Raw genomic sequence first — 7,500 nt, forward strand, 5'->3', positions numbered from 1 at the left:
GTAATTGATCTTAAGTGGGTAAATATATCCCAATATTTTAACTTTTTATCCAAATTTCTATTGTTTTGGTACTTCTTGAAAAAATTGTACTCTATTATCTATCTATCTTTTTACCAAGGCACTTTCCCAAAATTGGGGGGGCGGGGGGTAGCCGACATAAAAAAAGGAACAAAAGGGACTTTTCCTCTCTTCTCTCCTCCCAGCCTGACGAGGGATTCAACCGGGTTTTGACAGGTTCTGCTATTTTATTATGTATCATTTTTTTTATTAAGATTTCCACCTAAGATTTAGCATTTAAAATGAAGACAAACACTTTATTCTCACTTTTAAACTTAAGTGATATACTTTTATAAGTTAATTAACACTTACATTTTTAAGTTTTTATATCAATTTTCGTTTCTTGTATAATCGATTGTACAAGTTTTATTTTTTCATTTGTTACTTTTAAAAAGTATATTTTTTTTTATGAACATTTTCACCTAAGATGTAGCATTTAAATAAACACTTTACTCTCACTTCTAAGATTAAATAATTTACTTTTATAAGTTGATTAATACTTATATACCAGTTAATAACTCGAGATTTTAACTCACCGCTACTCCATTATCCAGCCTTAACTCCTCAAGTATAATTTATTCTATAAGACAAAATTATATAGATTTGTTTAGCTCGTAAATAATACACAAATAATAGATAAATTCTGTGAAACGTTTGATATTTTTTACTGTTCAACACGTTGACCACAGGAATTTCTGACACCCCCTTACTGCGCTGCGGGTTCCTGTATGTAGCCCCACCCAACACCTTTACGCTCTCTCCCTACAATGCTTGGTAACTCGCCGCGCTGTAATTCCTCAGAGTGAGGTGTCCCAACTTTCTTATTATTGAAAGCATGAAAAGTCTGTCTTTAAATACCTTTTTTTATCTAATTGATTACGATATCCACTTGTCTTTGCTCAAAGACAACTTTCTTTTTATTGAAAGCATGAAAAGTCTGTCTTGAATAGATTTTCTTATCAAAGTGATTAGGATATCCACTTGTCTTTGCTCAAAGACAACTTACAGTTGAAAACATGAAAAATCTGTCTTTAAATAGATTTTCTTATCAAAGTGATTAGGATATCCACTTGTCTTTGCTCAAAGACAACTTACAGTTGAAAACATGAAAAATCTGTCTTTAAATAGATTTTCTTATCAAAGTGATTAGGATATCCACTTGTCTTTGCTCAAAGACAACTTTCTTTTTACTGAAAGCATGAAAAGTCTGTCTTGAATAGATTTTCTTATCAAATTGATTATGATATCCACTTGTCTTTGCTCAAAGACAACTTTGTTTTTATTGAAAACATGAAAATTGTCTTTAAATACATTTTCTTATCAAAGTGATTAGGATATCCACTTGTCTTTGCTCAAAAACAACTTTCTTTATATTGAAAGCATGAAAAGTCTGTCTTGAATAGATTTTCTTATCAAATTGATTGGGAAATCAACTTGTCTTTGCTCAAAACAAATTTCTTTTTATTGAAAGCATGAAAAGTCTGTCTTGAATAGATTTTCTTATCAAAGTGATGAGGATATCCACTTGTCTTTGTTCAAAGACAACTTTCTTTTTATTGAAAGCATGGAAAGTCTGTCTTTAAATACATTTTCTTATCAAATTGATTAGGATATCCACTTGTCTTTGCTCAAAGACAACTTTCTTATTCTTGAAAATATGAAAAGTCTCTCTTGGATAGATTTTCTTATCAATGTTATTATGAAATAAACTTGTCTTTGCTCAAAGACAACTTTGTTTTTATTGGAAGCATGAAAAGTCTGTCTTGAATAGATTTTCTTATCAACATAATTATGAAATCAACTTGTCTTTGCTCAAAGACAACTTTCTTTTTATTGAAAGCATGAAAAGTCTGTCTTTAAATACATTTTCTTATCAAAGTTATTAGGATATCCAATAGTCTTTGCTCAAAGACAACTTTCTTTATATTGAAAGTATGGAAAGTCTCGTCCACAAGACAGGATTTGGAAGGTCGAAAATATGAGTCAACTATAGTCAATTTATTTTAATGAGGTTTATTTGCACCGACTCGCAGTGGTGCCCTATTAGCTCGGAAAAGTTTCCTGCTATCTGATTGGTTAGAATTATCTTGTGCAACCAATCAGCGACCAGGAAACTTTTCTGAGATAAAAAGCGCACCCCTGCGAGTCGGTGCAAATCGGCCTCACTAAAAAAGAATTGACTTTAGTGAGTGATGCAAAGCTCGTGAGACCTTTGGAACATACTCTATTCTACTCTCCTACTCAAGAAGTTGAACTTGTCTAATGTACTTGATACTTACATCCAAATATGTGTTCAGCCCCGAAGGGAAAAATCTTGGAGGACCTCAGGAGAGCTGCTCGGTCTGTTTTTGGCAATTGGGGAAAAGGAACCACAGGATTATTAATTACAAATATTTACTAGAAGAAGAATTACCTATAGTCCATTTCTTTTAGCGAGGCAGGTTTGCACCGACTCGCAGCGGTGCCCTTTTAGCTCGGAAAAGTTTCCTAATCGCTGATTGGTTAGAATTGTCTTGTCCAACCAATCAGCGATCAGGAAACTTTTCCAAGCTAAAAGGGCACCGCTGCGAGTCGGTGCAAATCTACCTCGCTAAAAGAAATGGACTATAGAGTTGTGTATTTTTTAGTCTGTGGTGGTGATAGTGAAGTGGTGATTTATGGTGCGTTAAGCCGTGTTGGTGAAATTGGTGGAGGTGTGTGTGCTGGTGGTGTTGAAGGCCTGGATTTGATGGTGATAGCTGTGATGCTGGTGGTGATAGTGTTTTAGGTGGTGTTAGATATAAAAGTCTGGGATTTCAGTGTAAATTAGAAGATATTTCTTTCAATATATATATTTTATATATATATATATATATGTATATATATATATATATATGTATATATATATATATATATATATATATATATACATATATATTTGTGTATATATATGTATATATATACTGTATGTATGTATGTATATATATATATATATATATATATATATATATATACATACATACATACATATATATATATATATATATATATATATATATATATATATATATAGTATAAGTGTGTGTGAGTAAACATATATGAACAGAAATATGTAAGATATTAAAATATAGTTAGATGGTATATGTATATAAACAAAATTAAAATGATTTCAATAAACAATTAGAATGCATTAGAAAATATTTCAGAAAATTGAATGACAGAAGCCACAAGAGAATATCTTATCCAAAATAAAATAGAAAATCAATATGCTTAACAATAAAAACAATAGACAGAAGGAATAAGATTTTGCTTTGAAATTGAAATAGTGATAAGAATATTATGCTGATAACATTTTGCATTATTGGAGATATAAAAGGTAATCAGTTTCTGTTGTGACGAGCCGAGAGAAGGTTGTGACTCAAAGACAGGATGAAAGCAACTGAGTAACTTTATGACAGAACACTCTTCTTTATATACAAAAACTCAATGCAACAGGAAATTTCCTGTTCAAACTGACACCGCACCGGTTAACAGTTTACGGTGAGAAAAACAGACATGTTATGTCAGGTTCCTTTTAGTGCGAGGGGAGAGCGAAGATACGAGCATGATATATACACAAAATGAAATGTCGTTACTATGTACGATCGTGTGACACACAGTTGGTACACTCTCAATACGTTATAATTAGGGTAAATAAACCATAGTTTTTTTCCATAATTTTACAATAGAATTACTAAAGCTTAAGGGCCAAATATGGAGAACAGTAACAACAGTTTGATTGACAGACACATTGGTTTGCGAATATTGAGAAATTGAAATATATATGATTATTTTCGAGAAAAAAAAAATTAACATCATGGACATCATCTCATTTGTAATTGGTGTACAAAACAACAACGACAACAACAACAGCTAGTTTCATTAAGGTATTTGTATAATATAAACAAATTGAATTGTATGAATATTTTAGAAAAATCTTATCACGGATATCATCTCAAGTGTTATTTACGTTATCTTGATAATTTGCGTACATAACAACAACAACAACAACAACATTATTATCATTATTATTACGATTATTATTATCATTATTATTATTATATTCACTATTATTATTATTATTATATTCACTATTATTATTATTATTATCATTATTATTATTATTATTATTATTATTATTATGATTATCATTATTATTATGATTATCATTATCATTAATCTATTTACTATTATTATTATTATTGTGATAATTATTATTATGATTATTATTTTTATTATTATCATCATCATTATTATTATTATCATTATTATTATTATTATTATTATTATTATTAGCTAAACCACAACCCTAGTTGGAAAAATCAATATGCTATATGCCCAAGGGCTCCAACAGGGAAAAATAGCCCAGCGAGGAAAGGAAATAAGGAACTAAATAAACAACAACAACAACAACAACAACAAAAACAACAACAACAACTAGTTTGAAAATATGGTGTATATTCGTCCCCAGATGGCGCACCACTACTTACACGTCCATAAATATGAAATATTTATAAAATATAATAAACTTTATCCTGAGTCATTGTTATGAAAGAGTCGTTCGCTTTTGAAAATCATAATGAAAATATAAAAAACCTTTTGACAATTCGATATATTTTTCTTTCTTCCATTGACTTTACTATAGTCATGCATTAATTAACAATATAAAAACGTTTTTGACTTTTCGAATATATTTTTTTCTTTACTCTGTCATTGTCACTGAAGATTCATCTATTATTGGAAACAGCTAACTAAGAGGAAAGGATATTTCATTGTTGTTTTTTTTTTTTTTTTTTTTTTTTTTTTTTTTTTTTTTTTTTCCTCATTGAAAATCAAATGTCAATATTTTTCCAAAGTATAAATTGGTTGGAAACTTCATATCAGGATATCAAAGTTCGATTAGTGATGCTGGAAAAAAAAGTAATATTAATTTGCAGATACCTGTTTTAATTATAGCTACTCTCGCAAAATCTAGATTAAAAAGAAACAAAAAACAAATACGATATTCATTTTAGATCAAATATTATTTGCCGTTATTTGGTTTAAGGTTTAAATGCTGCTCATGAATGGCAGAGGAAAGGAACAATGACATTGCCCTATCAAGCAGGACAATGCCCCAGAGACTGATCATATGTACATATGATTAGCTAGGACCAGGGAGGGCCAGGCAATGGCTGCTGATGATTCGGCAGATAGACCTATAGAATCTCCTAAATCCCCCCATCCTTAGCTCACAAGGATGGTGAGGTTGAAGCGACCAAAGGAACTAACGAGTTTGAGCAGGATTCGAACCCCAGTCCAGTGATTGCTACTCCAACCCAGTAAGTCAGTAAGAGAACGAGCTCTTGTCTGAGTGGTACAGCACTTGGCTCGCGATTATTCAACCGCTTGTGCAACCAATTGAAATTCGGTATTACCATCTGCTTGGGTATCTTTAATGGGGCCTATTTTATTAATTTTATTATGTATATATATATATATATATATATATATATATATATATATATATATATATATATATATATATATATATATATATCGTGCTCAAATAGTGAAAACATTTCATCTCATACTACGATCGAACCCTAGCCCCTTCAAAGGAAAGGCCTGGGTGCTACCAACCATACCACCAGAGGCTCAAAAGAAGTCAGAACCTAAGTGCTATCTTGCTATCTGCGTTTTAGGATTTACCTAGTGAGACATCACTCTCATACCAACGATAGATAGATAGATAGATAAGCATACGCATATTTTTATAGCCACAATGAACTGCTAACCTAACCGGTTTCTCATAGATTTTGTGAGTAAATAAAGAACTTAGGTCATTATATCGACTGAAGCAGGTCAATAAGAAATATCTGTTTCATCCCAGCCTGATGAGGAGGACCGCCTTGCGCCCAAACCGATAAAACCCAAGGTACTAGTTTAGTAGTGAGTCGACTATGGTGGGTTGCAACCAAGGCTGACGAAGTCATGGAGTTCCCTCCCTTGTAACCTGATGATATATATATATATATATATATATATATATATATATATATATATATTATATATATATATATATATATATATATATATATACTTACTGTAAATACGCACAAACAAGTAACAAATGCAGCCGTTTCTAGTCCACTGCAGGACAAAGGCCTCAAGACTGTCCTTAGTCATGTCTGGGATTTGGCCATTTCATCACCACGCTGGCCACTGCGGATTGGTGATGGTGGGAGACTTTCGACTAATCGCTTACAGCAAACCAACCTAGTATGGGTGGCCCTGACTAGTACAACTTTGCTGATCATGGCGATGTACAAACCCTTTCACCACATTAAGGTATATATATATATATATATATATATATATATATATATATATATATATATATATATATATATATATATATATATATATATATAAAGATTTTCATATATCGTCATCAAAACCGGAATATTTGACCTCAGTTGACCTCATCTCTCAAGAGACTCCCTCATTCCAGAAACATCATATTCCATTAATGTCAACTTTTATTTTCTTCTCTCCTGGAATCGGCTTTTGAGCTGGATTCGGATTCCTGGAATCAGCTTCTGAGCTGGATTTGGATTCCTGGAATCTTCAATCCATTATGATTATTGTTATATTATTCATTTCATTTTGAAGCCATTCAGGTTGTGTAGATCAGAAATTCCGACGTCTGCCATTTTTTTATGATATAGTCAATTCTTTTTAGTGAGGCAGATTTACACCGGCTCGCAGGAGTGCCCTTTTAGCTCGGAAAAGCTTCCTGATCGCTGATTGGTTAGACGAGATAATTCTAACCAATCAGATATCAGGAGACTTTTCCGAGCTAAAAGGGCACTGCTGCGAGTCAGTGCAAATGCCTCATTAAAAAGAATTGACTATAGTTCCTTAACTTTGGTTTCTTGTAATTAGATTTAGTGATTTAAAAGAATCCAGGATTCCTACAGAGAGAGAGAGAGAGAGAGAGAGAGAGAGAGAGAGAGAGAGAGAGAGAGAGAGAGAGAGAGAGAGAGAGAGAGATGGCACTTAGCACTTATCCGCTTGTAGGTTCCATTTGCAATTTGTGCAACTTTCTTTTTCAAAATACTCTTAGGAAGTCTTTATTTGATGTTAATATTTTTCTTGTTGCTTACAGAGAGATCTTTATATATGGAATAGATAAATTATTTTCCGGATTTCAACTCAAAATCTTTATTTTATGTGATATATATATATATATATATATATATATATATATATATATATATATATATAAATATATATATATATATATATATATAAATATATATATATATATATATATATATATATATATATAAAATATATATATATATATATATATATATATATATTTATATTATATATATATATATATATATATATATATATATATATATATATATATATATA

General features: G+C 30.9%; 1 long non-coding RNA gene across 2 annotated transcripts in view; it reads right to left on the reverse strand.

The window, feature by feature from the left end:
* The window catches only part of LOC137625692 (uncharacterized), a 25,857-nt gene that overhangs the window by 7,901 nt on the left and 10,456 nt on the right, over positions 1-7,500 (reverse strand). Inside the window, exon 2 of one of the 2 annotated variants that reach the window (XR_011040869.1) lies at positions 2,337-2,399. The exons of the other annotated variant lie outside the window; for it this stretch is intronic. This is a non-coding gene — a long non-coding RNA (uncharacterized lncRNA). The remainder of the gene's footprint in view (positions 1-2,336; positions 2,400-7,500) is intronic. 2 annotated transcript variants of the gene reach the window in all.

Source organism: Palaemon carinicauda, chromosome 32 (assembly GCF_036898095.1).
Source record: "Palaemon carinicauda isolate YSFRI2023 chromosome 32, ASM3689809v2, whole genome shotgun sequence".
In the NCBI taxonomy this organism is placed as follows: domain Eukaryota; kingdom Metazoa; phylum Arthropoda; class Malacostraca; order Decapoda; family Palaemonidae; genus Palaemon; species Palaemon carinicauda.